This window comes from Anabrus simplex, chromosome 5, assembly GCF_040414725.1.
Source record: "Anabrus simplex isolate iqAnaSimp1 chromosome 5, ASM4041472v1, whole genome shotgun sequence".
NCBI classification, from domain to species: domain Eukaryota; kingdom Metazoa; phylum Arthropoda; class Insecta; order Orthoptera; family Tettigoniidae; genus Anabrus; species Anabrus simplex.
In genome coordinates this window covers 153031057-153045558 of record NC_090269.1, presented here as the reverse complement: position 1 = coordinate 153045558, position 14502 = coordinate 153031057, and the positions used below count along the sequence as shown (strand labels likewise).

Sequence of the window (14502 nt, the reverse complement as noted above, 5' to 3'; positions counted from 1 at the left end):
TTAAGGTACAGGGCATTTGCCTGGTGTGAAAATGGGAAACCACGGAAAACCATTTTCAGGGCTGCTGACAGTGGGGTTCGAACCCACTACCTCCCGAAATAATGGATACTGGCCGCACTTAAGCGACTGCACCTATCGAGCTCCGTGTTTCACTTTTATGGACAGTCTCGGAATGTGTTTGGAAGTACTGAGAGGTAAGACAGTGCTGGTGAAGGTGTAGTAGAAGTCTCCACCATCATTTATTTGTTCATATTTCCAATTCCGTGCGACGTGTATCAATTGCGAGCATGTACAATGACAATTTTATTTCAAAGAAGTAAATTAAAAGTGAAAATGACTAAGAAAGTAATCGTTACAAGAAATTAGCGTACTTTCACTCAATTACTTCGCAACTTTGCTGATAAGCTAGCTCCAGTCCGCGTGATCTTCTTCATCGAGACCATTAGACTCAATTATTTCTCGGAAGTATTTAAACAAATATTTACTTTCTTAATTTTTTCATAGTTCGTGTTAGGGATTTTGGAGCATTTTTTATATCTGTCATAAATTCCGTCTTATCAAAATAAATGTGTAGCCCTGCTTTCCCTGCTGTCTCCTTCAGGAGCGAAATGATCAATTTAATGTCTACAATTCTGATGTCTACTAACTGAACAAAAGTTTCAGTCAATTTTGCAATGTGTGAAATATTTTGACATAAATATGTCTTATGCGCCATCCGAAAATTTGTGTTACGCAATGCGACAAAATGCGTGGCGGAAGTTAACGCTAGCAACCGTGCAGGCTATGATGTAAAGTATGGATGGATAGTCAGACGATGTTACCTAGCAACCGTGCAGGCTATGATGAAAAGTATGGATGGATGGTCAGACAATGTTACCTAGCAACCGTGCAGGCTATGATGTAAAGTATGGATGGATGGTCAGACAATGTTACCTAGCAACCGTGCAGGCTATGATGTAAAGTATGGATGGATAGTCAGACGATGTTACCTAGCAACCGTGCAGGCTATGATGTAAAGTATGGATGGATAGTCAGACGATGTTACCTAGCAACCGTGCAGGCTATGATGTAAAGTATGGATGGATGGTCAGACAATGTTACCTAGCAACCGTGCAGGCTATGATGTAAAGTATGGATGGATGGTCAGACAATGTTACCTAGCAACCGTGCAGGCTATGTCTTATGGCAGGTTGCCATCTGAAATTATCAGCTGTTGATGGATGGCCATGACCGGGAAACAATTTACGTTAATTTGATTTTCGCAAAGGGTAAAGTGGTCTCGTTTGTTTCTCTAAACCACCCCACACTCTGGTAGGCGAACGCATGTGGTTCTATTTTACGGCCGGATGCTCTTCCTATGTGGAGGGATGTGGTGGTTGGTAGTGTAATGTATTGTATGTGTATCAAAAGGAGCAAAAATACCCAGTCCACGAGCCAGAAGAATTAAGCATACGCCATCCAGCTGGAAATCGAAGCGGGGTCCCTCTGAACTGAACGGCTCGACGCTTGTCATTCAGCCTAAGCCAGTATATTTTGAGTAAATAAATATTTTTCACCATAAATTTGCTATTTATGGGTAATTATTGGCCTTTATTAAGTCAGCAAAATGCGGGCCCAGACACAGGGTTGTCCGAGCCAACCAGTCGAAACTCAACTCGTGTTAAAACAAACCGGTTCACCTAACAAGTATAAGCTGATGATTACGGTAGCTTCCATTACACTTCACAGCTTGTTTTATTGTTTCATTTTGGAGTAAAGGGCATCCGGTGTCTGTATTTGCAGGTCATTAAGAAACCACACTCGCCCGGACGGTGATGGTTCCCAACATTTCAAGCATGCGGGTTAGGATAGAAATCCCCTTCTCAAAACACAACACAAGGAACATGTGGCACGGTAACTTCATCCCCGTGGAATAGAACACGTAAATAAACACTGATGTACATGACAGAAATTCCAGTTATCTTCCTGGAAAACTCTTAAGAGTTATGAGCCTTTCTTTACGAAACTTGGTAGGTTGTTTTCTTTATAGGAGTAACTTTCTCAGACGTGTTCTTTCGCTGCAAGATAGCAAGTCAGCTGACTGATAAAGTAAAGTGATTGCAGGTCAGCCCAAGTTCTCAGCCTTGAGTGGGTAAGTATGCTGGCACAAAATTCTGGCACCTTGGCGGTCATCAAAAACTGTAAAATCACTTAGTTGGACGTAAAACAAATAATAATCGAGTTTTATATCTTTCACCATGAAATAGTAATTCATTCTCTTACTATATATGGCCGAACCTGTCCCTTCCATTCGCTTTGACGACCCCCACCCCCCACCCCACAGCCTCGTCGATCGACTTCCTTCAAACATCTTCAAACACAACCCGACTAAGGGAATCGAACCCAACAATACAGGTTCAGAAGACCTGAGGATGGAGGTGGTATCTCCTAACTTACACTTAGGAGACCAGCACTGTCCCTCTGAGGATGGGTGAGTATCTCCTAATTTACACTCAGCAGACCAGCGCTTCCCGCCCTGAGGATGGGGTGTAGTATCTCCTCAACTTACACTCGGAAGACCAGCACTTCCCTCCTGAGGATGGGGGTAGTATCTTCTCAACTTACACTCGGAAGACCAGCACCTCCCCCCTGAGGCTGGGGGATAGTATCTCCTCAACTTACACTCAGCAGACCAGCACTTTACCCCTGAGGATGGGGTGTAGTATCTTCTCAACTTAAACTCAGCAGACCAGCACTTCTTCCCCTGAGGCCGGGGGTAGTATCTCCTCAACTTAAACTCAGCAGACCAGCACTTCTTCCCCTGAGGCCGGGGGTAATATCTCCTCAACTTACACTCGGAAGACCAGCACTTCCCCCCTGAGGCTGTGGGGGGGGGGGTAGTATCTCCTAACTTACACTTGTGATAGTAGAGATATCACACCCTCGCACTATATGTGGAAGTGAGAGATATTATTGTCAGTATTCGATTTTATTATTATTATCAGTATTTTTTGTATATTTTGTCATTTATATTTGTAAGCTGGGAGATCTCCACATATGTAGTATGAGTAATTTGTTTTGTACGGCTAGGAAAACATTGCTTTAATAACCCTGGTAATTTGTATGACTCATGCGGACATCTCAGTGTCTTATGAGATGTACTTGTTGTTGTACTCGGAAAGTTATATGAGTCATGTGAAACACCCCAGAGTTTGTTTATGTCTTGGGACCAAGAATGAGTTCACGGCGTGGTCTTGACAAGAGGATCACTCATGATTGGCTGGCAAGGATCAATCTAGGCGTATCATGTGAGAGGAAGGGGAATGCCGAGGTCTTTATATACTTGGATATCACAGCGGAAGAGACGACAACTACACACGGTACGGGAAAGAAGGAGTGCTGACACACTGTAAGAGAAGGAAGTAGTGCAGACACACTGTATGGGGATGAAGGAGTGCTAACACACACGGGATTGAAACTGGATATACGGTATTCGAGAGACACTGCTACAATGGACTGGAATTCAAACGTTCGTGGAACGTAGTCTTGTTATGTTCGTGGAAAGTGGATGATCAACAAATATTGGAGTGCTTACGCGTTAGGTATTGTAGCACTTGTGGCGGCCTGGAATTATATGTTGGTGAAAGCTAACTCAGACTTTCCATAATTTATGTTCAGGATCGACAAGCGTGTGTCGCTCAAATGTATATATCTTTACAACAAGTGTTAAAGTCTGTGAACATAGTATTACGAGGTACAATATCTGTGTGGTGTTATAAGTGCTGATTATGAGAATCGGCAAGTCGTGTTGATACAGAGACAGTGAAGGGTTCTTATATACATATATGTATATTGTTCAACGAACTAACTAGAAATGGCAGCTTAGTTCTCGCTTTCGTTTTCCCACTGTTTTCATTGTTGTTGTTGTAAATATGGAGCCTTCCATCAATCTTTTGTTTGTGTATTATAAGTGTATTTTGGTGTGTTGATGAGGTGCTCATGCACGGATTTTATTGAGAATATAGTTAGATATTTTAGAATCAGTGGAGTTATTGATGAACCTAGGTGCACTTTCTATCTATTTAGTCGTTTTCAGGAGATTAGGTAAGGCCTGAAGCAGATGTACCAGTACGCAGCTTTTATGTACACGCCGTGGGATATAAAGAATTATCATGCTCTATCTAAATTCGAGGGATCCATTCTGGAGAACTCTGGTGCCCATACTACGGACATTTCGATTAATTATTTTTATTAATTTAATTTATTTCAAATATTTTATGAAGTTTTTGATTAATTTAATGTATTTATATATCTTTATTTATATATTTTATTTATGATATTCAAGAAACTATTTATTGGTATTCACGAATTGTTACACACTCAGCAGACCAGCACTTTACCCCTGAGCATGGAAGTGGTATCTCCTAACTTACACTCAGCAGACCAGCACTTTACTCCTGAGAATGGGGGTAGTATCTTCTAACTTACACTCAGCAGACCAGCACTTTCCCCCTGAGAATGGGGGTAGTATCTCCTCAACTTATATTCGGAAGACCAGCACTTTCCCACTGAGGATGGGGGTAGTATCTCTTCGACTTACACTCGGAAGACCAGCATTTCCCCCCTGAGGATGGGGGGTAGTACCTCCTCAACTTACAATCGGAAGACCAGCATTGAATTTTCGGATAAATATATCGACCATAACGTGCAATGTTGAGTAGTTGTTTGTTACACGTTTGGGGATTGCTGACAACAATATAACGCTTATTTTCAAACTCCTGTTTTTAGTAGATTGCAGATTTCAAATCAGTCTGTCTGTTAAATAGTCACGGCAAGCATCGCTCTGAAGATGTTCCAAAAAATTGTGTTTAATAACGAAGAAAAATCGCACATTTCTGGCGATAACAAAATGAAAAAACAAACGTTAGCATCGCGAAGGAATTGTATCACGCTCAACGATTTCCACAACCTGGAAGGACAGAGAGAACATAGCCCAGACCGTGTGCGACATCACTGATCAATTTTCATTGTTGCTACTTCTGTCCTCACTTATTATTTTATAGTTAGCTGACATATTATCATCGCTGTACGTACTGTGTAAACATTAGAAGAAAAGTTCCTCCCAGTCCCACTCCACACATACTGTAGGCCTACTGCAAGTACGGTACTTATTTCACTTACGTGTTTTGAAGTATTAACTTATTCTGTTAAATAACCATGTAAATATGCAGTCTAAAATTTATGGATATGACATTTTGATCAACAATAACAAAAAAGATCGGTTTGTGCGACTATTGCCTATAACGACCGTTAAGTGGCGATCCTTTCGGTGTCGTTCTAACCGGTTTCGACTGTACATGAAAATTCGGCCTGCCACAGGGAAGCGGCAGTAAAATTTAGTGCTTTAAAACAAAACTCAAGCAAATGAAAGAAAATCGCGGTTGCCTTCTCAAATTAATGAACTACTATTCATTTTCCATCACACCTTACTTCGAAATCTGATCACAGATATGCAAAATAGAATGCTATAATATGACATGTAACCACGGACGTGTCAACACAAGAACAATTCAGCATTTGTTTAAGATCTCTTCTGGACTCTTTACAAATAGATGAATATTTATTGGGAATTTACAGAAAACACTTCAGCTCAGAGTTTGTTTAATATTACCGTTGTCATCTTAAGGCGCTTGAACTTACCGATATCCGACTCTCGAGGACAGAGTTACGACGGGGCAGCAAACATGGCTGGTCTCTACAATGGAGTGCAGGCTAAACCTATAGCAGTTGAAAATAAAGCTGCGTTTGTGCACTGTTTGGCACATTCTCTGAATCTTGTATTACAGGATACTCTAAAAGGACTACCTCAATGTCGGAATGTAATAGGAGTAATCAAAGATTTAATCAATTTTGTCAAGCAATCTCCCAAAAGGGTGGTCCTCTTCACTCAGTTTAAACCTGATGATACTGCACACCATAGACTACTCTGTCCTACTAGATGGACAGTAAGGTACCTTGCATTGTCTTCCGTTTTATCCAACTTACCGAACCACACGAATGTTTTCATACAGTTTGTAAGGATGATAAATTTGATGCAGGTCTCAACACAAATGCTTTCTTAATGTAGATGCAACCATTCGATTTGTTTATCGCATTCAACGTTTTGGTTAAGCCGTTGGACACGTTGACACCGTAAATACTGCCTTATAAAGAAAGGCCCTTCGATTTTTAATGGCCAGTAAAATTACTGTTACACTTTCAACAGCTATATAGTACCTCAGAGAAAATTTTGAAGAAACCTGAAATGAAACGGTGCAGCAGACTAGTAAACTGGATGTCGAGTCTCCAAAATTACCCCGGAAAAGGAAAGCGCCTCTAAGTCATGATGAATGTAGTGACCCTGACATGCATTTCCTCCTGAAATCTGGACGAAATCTGTCACAGATGGATTTTCTTGAAGATTTCAGAATTCATATCATCCATTTCAATCTCGAACATACAAATCAGTGAGTCTAATTCGTGGTAAATTCGAAAACTTTATTGCGAGGTAATGGACGTAACACTCGGTTGCCTGCCGTCAGGTTTTGAAACAAATGTACATTAAATATTGCAGAAAATACAGCAGTTTCTTCTAGGTGATGACAACCACAGTGATGAAATTTTGTGTTTACATGAATCGGACTTTGATAAGGACCGCTTGGTTTTCCATCGATGTTACTTGAAATTCTACAGGGGAAGGGAGAGGGTATGATCGGTTCTTGGTAGAATACCTGAACAAGGAAATACATCTGCAAGATCTCTTGCCTGTATTTGTGAAATTCTTAACAATCATGTTGCTGAACGATATTTCTCGGGGTTGCAGAGGTTAAAGACATATCTTCATTTTTGAGATTTTTGTGCCTGTACAATTGGCATGAGATCCTGAGCACTTAAAAAAGAGTTCATGCTTGTAGGTGCAATACTTAAGAAAATATTTATTGACTGCTGCTATTAAGAAAATTGTATTTTGAAAAAAATACCCGTAATTTTTCACTATTTTTTAACAATTGTACAAAATTTCCATGAAATCGAGTGACGAAGACTCGAAATGCTGCGTAACTTAGTTTGTTAAGAAGAAGTCAAAAATAGAAATGCAATTTTTACACCACATACACTTTTGATCAGCTCTGCTGTAAAATTACCACTGCCGATTAGGGTCACTTTCCGCACAAATGCCGTTTCTGTAGTCCATTGTCATCGTGAAGAAGCCATGAACTTAGAACTTCATTCAGTAGCAGACGTGTTTATTAGCGAGAATGAGCCGAGATGCAACACATTTGCCGGAAAACAATAAAGTAATATTCAACACACCCAACATTATTTATCTTCAAACTTTAAATTAATCAACTATTTATTTATTTATTTATTTATTTATTTATTTATTTATTTATTTATTTATTTATTTATTTATTTAATTTTCAGGTAATTAAAAGCTGCTGTAGTGGTGTACTTATTCTCTAATAGATACACTAAATGTTTTATTAATAACTAACATGTTTGTACAATCCTCCACCACTCTCCGCAAATGTTTAACTACTTGGCGCCTATGATAGAGAGGTTGGAGCAAATGGACTATCTACATGTCACTTTCATCCGACACCGGGAAAGAAGCTGTTCAAAACGTTGGAACATTTCCTCCTGAAATCTGGACGAAATCTGTCACAGATGGATTTTCTTGAAGATTTCAGAATTCATATCATCCATTTCAATCTCGAACATACAAATCAGTGAGTCTAATTGTTTCTTAATATTTTCTGTGGACCCCTGGAGGTCTGGTCTGTCTCATGTTTCGTCACTCGGTCAGCAGTAAGAAAATTAGTTTCGAGACTGACAAAAGCAGAACTTTAAAAGTTATTGCCTAATGCATTTATTAAAACATAAATCGTTCGTATTTTGGGACGAAAAATGCCTTCGATGTTTGGCAGCGTGTGAAAGTGGCATGGTATTCCTTGTCACAGTGAAGTTGGACCGAGTAGCTCAGCAGTGTCGGTAGATTTACCGGCACCTCGACGTCTCCGAAAATCGTAATAGTAATTAGTAGGAAATTGTGATTATTATTATTATTATTATTATTATTATTATTATTATTATTATTATTATTATTATTATTATTATTATTATTAAAATGTAAACTTTAGATAACAGAGTGCTGGCATTTCACTCCCGTCTACTTCATCCTTGCAGGACACCAGGGCTGCTGTTATAGGAGTAATTTAATGTTATAGGTAGATCTACTAAAATGAAATGCAATCTTTTAGGGTTAGTGTTTTCTTTTGTTGTTTGGAATCGAACCCATGATCATAGGTCGGACACCATCATCGACCTACCGAGGAAGCTAATAAACCAGTGAACGACGTGTACGACCGCAGGAAATGCTGTAAAATTCTACATTTTAATTTGATGATGAAAATTATAATAGTGCATAGCGTCTGGAAAGGCTTTGCGGTGACCAATGAGGATGAAATGAATAGCGAAGAGTTCATAAACACCCAATCCCCAAGTCAGGGGAATTAAGAGTACGAGCTGGTTGATCCCAAGAATTGAACCGGGGCCATCGGGCCAAAGGCAAGTATTCTATCCATTTTGCCACAAAGCCGGGCTTTAATTTGCTAAACACTATGCTACCACTTTCACTGATCAGGCGTTGAGTATTGGTAGTGGCAGAGGTCTAGCAGTAGCTTAAACAGCCTTGACAACACAGCAGACTACTCCAGCGGCTCAAAACGCTTAACACTTGACGTTCACTAAACCAACTGTCAAAAAGGCGGGGAAGCCACCACAATGGTTCAATACTGTTTGCTTGCTAACACATTGCACTTCTGGGTCTCCAGAATGATTTGTGTCACACCTCGTTTCCTAAAACAAACTTCCTTGTGAAGGTGCGCAGTTGAGTGGTGGTGGTGATTATTATTGTTTTAAGAGGAAGTACAACTAGGCAACCAGCCTCTAAATAACACTAAGACCAAGAGAAGTCGGATAGGATAGATGAAAGTGAGAGCCTAGCATAAGTAAGTGGAAGCAATTGCCACGACTCAGCTGAGGGCCCCGTGGTCGCCCACCCACGCTTCCAAGTTAAGAGCTCCTGGGGTCAATTTTAGTCCCGTATTGCGGCAAGCAGGGGATACCGTCGGTGTTATTCTACCGCTCCCACCCACAGGGAGTCGTGGGCTGTTGACAACAGAACTGCCCATGGGGAAGGAACTGATTCCCAATGACTTCACGGTTGATGTCACAAAGCAGTCCATTTCAACTACGGTCTCAAGTCTATACATATAATATAAGAGTTTTGTCTTTACACTGCTCAGAATTTAAAAAGAATGGTATTTCTGTATCGGTCGTGTCCATAGTAACAAGGAAATGCACTCTTTTATTTTCGGTAATGTCTGTTTGTCTGTCTGTCTTTCTGTATGTATGTATGTATGTATGTATGTATGTATGCATGTATGTATGTACGTATGTATGTATGTATGTATGTATGTATGTATGTATGTATGTACGTACATCACGAGAAAACGGCTGAAGATAATTTAATGAAAATCTGTATGTAAAGTCGGGGAATAAATCACTACAATCTAGGCCATAAATAATTTTTATTAACGCTGAGTGAAATGGTAGTTAGGGGAAGGCCTAAAATTTTATTCTCAAATATTTATGTTATTAGTGGTCCTATCGATAGATACTACAAAACTAAAACAAGTGGCAATATTTAGGAATGGTTTTGTAATATTTACAAATCCATAACTCAAATAATTCAATGAAATGCGGCATTTCCGCAGCGAGGAAGTACGCTATCGGGGAGGCATACATATTTAATTCAATTAATTGGAGGTGGTTTCTGCAACTTAATCATTCATTGATCTGATGCCAAAAACAGGCCTATAGAATGGTTTTACGAAGTAACGAGACCTATTTTGCATATAATTTAATAGCACATACTTATAATTCACATTAGACCAAATCAGATCAGCATAAAGTTGGGACGATAAAAAAGCCCACCTGAAAACGAATGAGTAACCCATGAAAAGTTTTAAGGGGACCCACACTTCAGAAAATAGCCAAAGAATAACATATAGCCTACAGCTTATGTACATTATTGTTCTTCCAAGAACATGAATAGATACCCTTAAGTAAAGTCAACTATCTTTGTTTCTTTCGTATAAAAGTGTATATTTTGCAAACTAAGGTAACTTAATGCCATTTTTCAGGAAGGTAGATATAGCCATTTTCTAGTTTTTGTACTAAAATGAAGTGATATAGGCTAGTTAAAATTATTTGATTATATCGTAAATTCTTGCAAGATAATGGACATAATTTTAGAATATAAGACTTTCTGAATGAAATTTCCCATCCCTTATGCCTCGAAATCAATACAACTTATAGAGTGAAATTATATGCATACGATAGCATAGCCTACATTGTGAAATATTATATTGTTTCATTAAATATATTCCTAAAATTTGAAATTTTTAAAAATACGTAAACACTTTTCAATATAAAATTTGCACTGTTTACTACAGGCCAATGGTATTTAATATGAAGATTTTCAACAGATTTTGTAATAAGCCTGCCAAAGTTTGAGAAAATGAAGATAATTTGTTTAGAAAATTCACCTCAAAAAATGATTTAAATTTGAGAAGGTTCTTGCGTCGAGGTTCCCGTAAATGCATATCTATTGAAATTCTGTGAGTATTCCTCATCCTCATGCGAATATAGTTGTAAATTGGCGTGTCTAGACGAGAACTGGTAGCGAGCTGCACGTCAGTCGTTTCCCACCCCTGATAAATTGGTCGCTTGCTAGGAGTTGGTCGCAAGTGATTAATCATACGTCGTCAGTGCCGCTTTGTTAATTCAAGGCAGGGGCTCTGTCCGCGTCTGTCTGAACTGCTCCCTTGTTCTCAGACACATTCATCATGACCATTGACAAGAGTCGCCTTTTCGTTTGAACTGATGGGCAAATAAATTTTCAATGTCATGAACGAACGTGTACATTTAGGACTACCGCCTTAAAAAAGATGATTTCGTGCTTCTTTGCCTCACAATGAATCATTAAAAGTAAACAGTGACGTTAAAAATAACATACATCATCATTATTATAGACTGTTATGCCTTTCAGTGTTCAGTCTGCAAACCTCTGTGAATTTTCTAAACGCCGGCACAATTCTCTATTTGTAACTAGTTCTGTGGTCTCGTTTAGTTCTACACCTCTTATCTTTAAATAGTTATAAACTGAGTCTAACCATCGCCGTTTTGGTCTCCCTCTACTTCTCTTACCCTCCATAACGGAGTCAATTATTCTCCTACGTAACCTATCCTCCTCCATTCGCCTCACATGACCCCACCACCGGAGCCGGTTTATGAGTACAGCTACATCCATCGAATTCATTCCTAACCTAGCCTTTATCGTCTCATTCCGAGTACCATCCTGTCTTTGTTCCCACCTGTTTGTACCAGCAGTCATGTTACTTCTAACTTATGAATAAGATATCTTGAATCCACCCACCTTTTACTCCCGTAAAGCAAAGTTGGCCTGAAAACAAACCGATGTAAAAGTATTTTCGTCCGAGTCCTTCTTACAGAATACTGCGAGCTTCGTGCATTGGCTTCGCTGCACCTTGTTCAATCTCACTATACGTATCTACCTGTTCCAGCTCTTTATTCCCAACCTGACGTTCAATTCTCCTTGGATTTCTTACCAACTGACATCACTTTAGTCTCGGAAAGGCTAATTTTCATACCATTACTCATCGCACCTATTTTCAAGAGTCAAGAATTATACTGCAGGCTTTCGGCACAATCTGCCATTAAGACCAAGTCGTCAGCTTATTACAGTTACACCTAACCGAATCCCTCCCTGCCACTTTATACTTTTCAGCAGAATATGCATGGCATAACAGATGACAAGTAAAACGGATATAAGATATACTACTAGATCTAATTATAATGTAGAATGTGGTAATATTAACCAATATTATATTGCAATAAGGACTATATAAAATGGTTATATCAAAACTATATCAATACCGTATCCTCAATTTCTACCAATCCGAAACTAGGGGAATGGAGTAGGTCTAGTCTATTCTATTCAAGCGTAAAGTGTGAAATGTATTTCTCGTTTGCCTGCTATGAGGAGATAATAGGGAGTGGTTACCTGTAGAGTACGGAGAGGAGTCCTCACGACGGCTGTTCAGCACAGGACGGGCAGCTCTGCTCGACTATTGATCAACCAGACTCCGAGTCTCCCCAGCTGCCTGCCGGAGCACAGCTGCGCAGACATGAGGGGGAGTGGGGATACAGAGCGATCCAGCATTGCCAGGTGACTGGAACTACCCCTACACTTTATGTTTATGGAACAACTTCTCGTTTCCCACACTAAGATATTGTATGTTACCATTAAAATCGACCCAAACAATGTATAGGCAATCATTTCTTCGAATGACGTATCTTCGATGGTAAAGCGACCATTGTCCTCAATGTTGCCGATCATCTAAACCAGGGGTGCCCCAGTAACACATGTGCGTCAGATATGGCCCTCCGTGCAACTCAGTCTACTCATTGGAAGGCACGGTACTTTTACAGAGTCGTACAACCTGGGGACCAGTGAAAGGTGGTGGTGGTGAGGAAGTACAACTAGGCAACCATCCTCTAACAAAAGAGAGAGGAAAAACAGAAGGAATCAAACACTTCGAAAAATGAAGGTATCGGCCAAAAAAGACAAGGGCAGCGAAGGGCGTGAAAATGAAAGACTCCCTAGCCCTCGCAACCTAATAGCGTCGGAGTCGGAAAAGAACAAGAATTGATCAAGGAAGGTCGGTTAGGATAGATAGGAGCCTGGCACAAGTAAGTGGAAGCAATGTCAGGACTCAGCTAAGGGCCCTGAGATCGCCAATCCACGCTGCCAGGTGATACCGTGGGTGTATCGCCCCAACCCACAGGGGTAATCTAGATGTGAAACTGAAAAATGAGAGCATCGGCAAAAGAGACGTGAAATATCTCTCGGATATTGTAATTAGAAATGCTACATCGCGTGTTTATTCATTTTTGCATTCGGGAGATAGGGGGTTCAACTCCCCACTGTCAGCAGCTCTGAAGATGGTTTTCCATGGTTTCCCATTTTCACACCAGCCAAATGCTAGGGCTGTAACTTAATCAAGGCCACGGTCGCTTCCTTCCCACCCCTAGCCCTTTCCTATCCTATCGTTGCAATAAGACTCATCTGTGTCGCTACGACGTAAATCCAATTGATGTATTATATTCATAGTTTACATGGATCATCTGCCGAACGGTATAAAGTGACAGAGAGGGATTCTGTTAGCTGTATGTAAATGTAGTAAGCAGTCTGGCCTATGCTGACGACTTGGTCTTAATGGCTGATTGTGCCGAAAGCCTGCAGTGCAATATCTTGGCACTTAAAAATAGGTGCAATTAGTATGGTATGAAAATTAGCCTTTCCAAGACTAAATTAATATCAGTAGGTAAGATATCCAAGATATCCAAGATGTCTAATTGGGGATACAAAGTTGGAACATGTAGATAATTTCAAGTGTTTAGGTTGTATGTTCTCCCAGGATGGTAATGTAGTAAGTGAGATTGAATGAAGGTGCAGCAAAGCTAATACAGTGAGCTCGCAGTTGCGATCAACAGTATTCTGTAAGAAGGAAGTCAACTCTCGGACGATACTATCTTGACGTCGGCCTGTTTTCAGGCCAACTTCCCTTTAAGGGAGTGAAAGCTGGGTGGACTCAGGATATCTTATTCATATGTTAGAAGTAAACGGTGGGAATAATGCCAGGATGGTACTCGGAGTCCGAAGATAAAAGATAGGAATGAACTCGATAGATGAAGGTGTATGCATAAACCGGCTTCGGTGGCGGAGTCATGTGAGGCGAATGGAGGAGGATAGGTTACCTAGGGGAATAATGGAGTCTGTTATGGAGGGTAAGTGAAGTAGAGGGAGACCAAGACGACGATGGTTAGACTCAATTTCCAATGATTTAAAAATAAGAGGTACAGAACCAAACGAGGACACAGAATTAATCACAGATAGAGGATTGGGCAGTGATTAGTACGGTATGCGCCAAAATATACAGTACTCATTTTCGCGCAGTGCGCATGCGCACGCCTGAGCGTCTGCGTGTTGATACATCGCCATGATGAATTGTTAGTTGTGTAAAGAACGTTCTCTGTGATTGGAAGTGACAATGGGTCTCGCGACGGAGGAAAATGTGTTTATACTGGAGTATTATTTTCGCTCGTACGGAAACGGTTATCAAGGTGGGCCGAGTTTAAAGTTAGTGGCGGAACAATAACGTGAACACTTCAATAAGCCAGCACCTAGCAACACAGTTATGCTATCTATTGTTTAAAAAAATCGTCGTACGGGTAGTGTATTGTGTCAACGCAAGGGAAGGTCTGGTAGGCCAGTAACTGTGTCCACAAATGAAAATCATGGATGTGTCCTCAATCAGGTGTTGCAGTCTCCAAAGC

General features: G+C 40.2%; 1 protein-coding gene across 1 annotated transcript in view; it reads right to left on the bottom strand.

Annotated features, from left to right (window-relative positions):
• Positions 1–12286, bottom strand: part of LOC136874721 (uncharacterized) — a 231397-nt gene extending 219111 nt beyond the window's left edge. Inside the window, exon 1 of the mRNA XM_067148381.2 lies at positions 12167–12286. The gene's annotated coding sequence lies outside the window, so the exon portion shown is untranslated. The remainder of the gene's footprint in view (positions 1–12166) is intronic.
• Positions 12287–14502: the final 2216 nt, after the last annotated feature.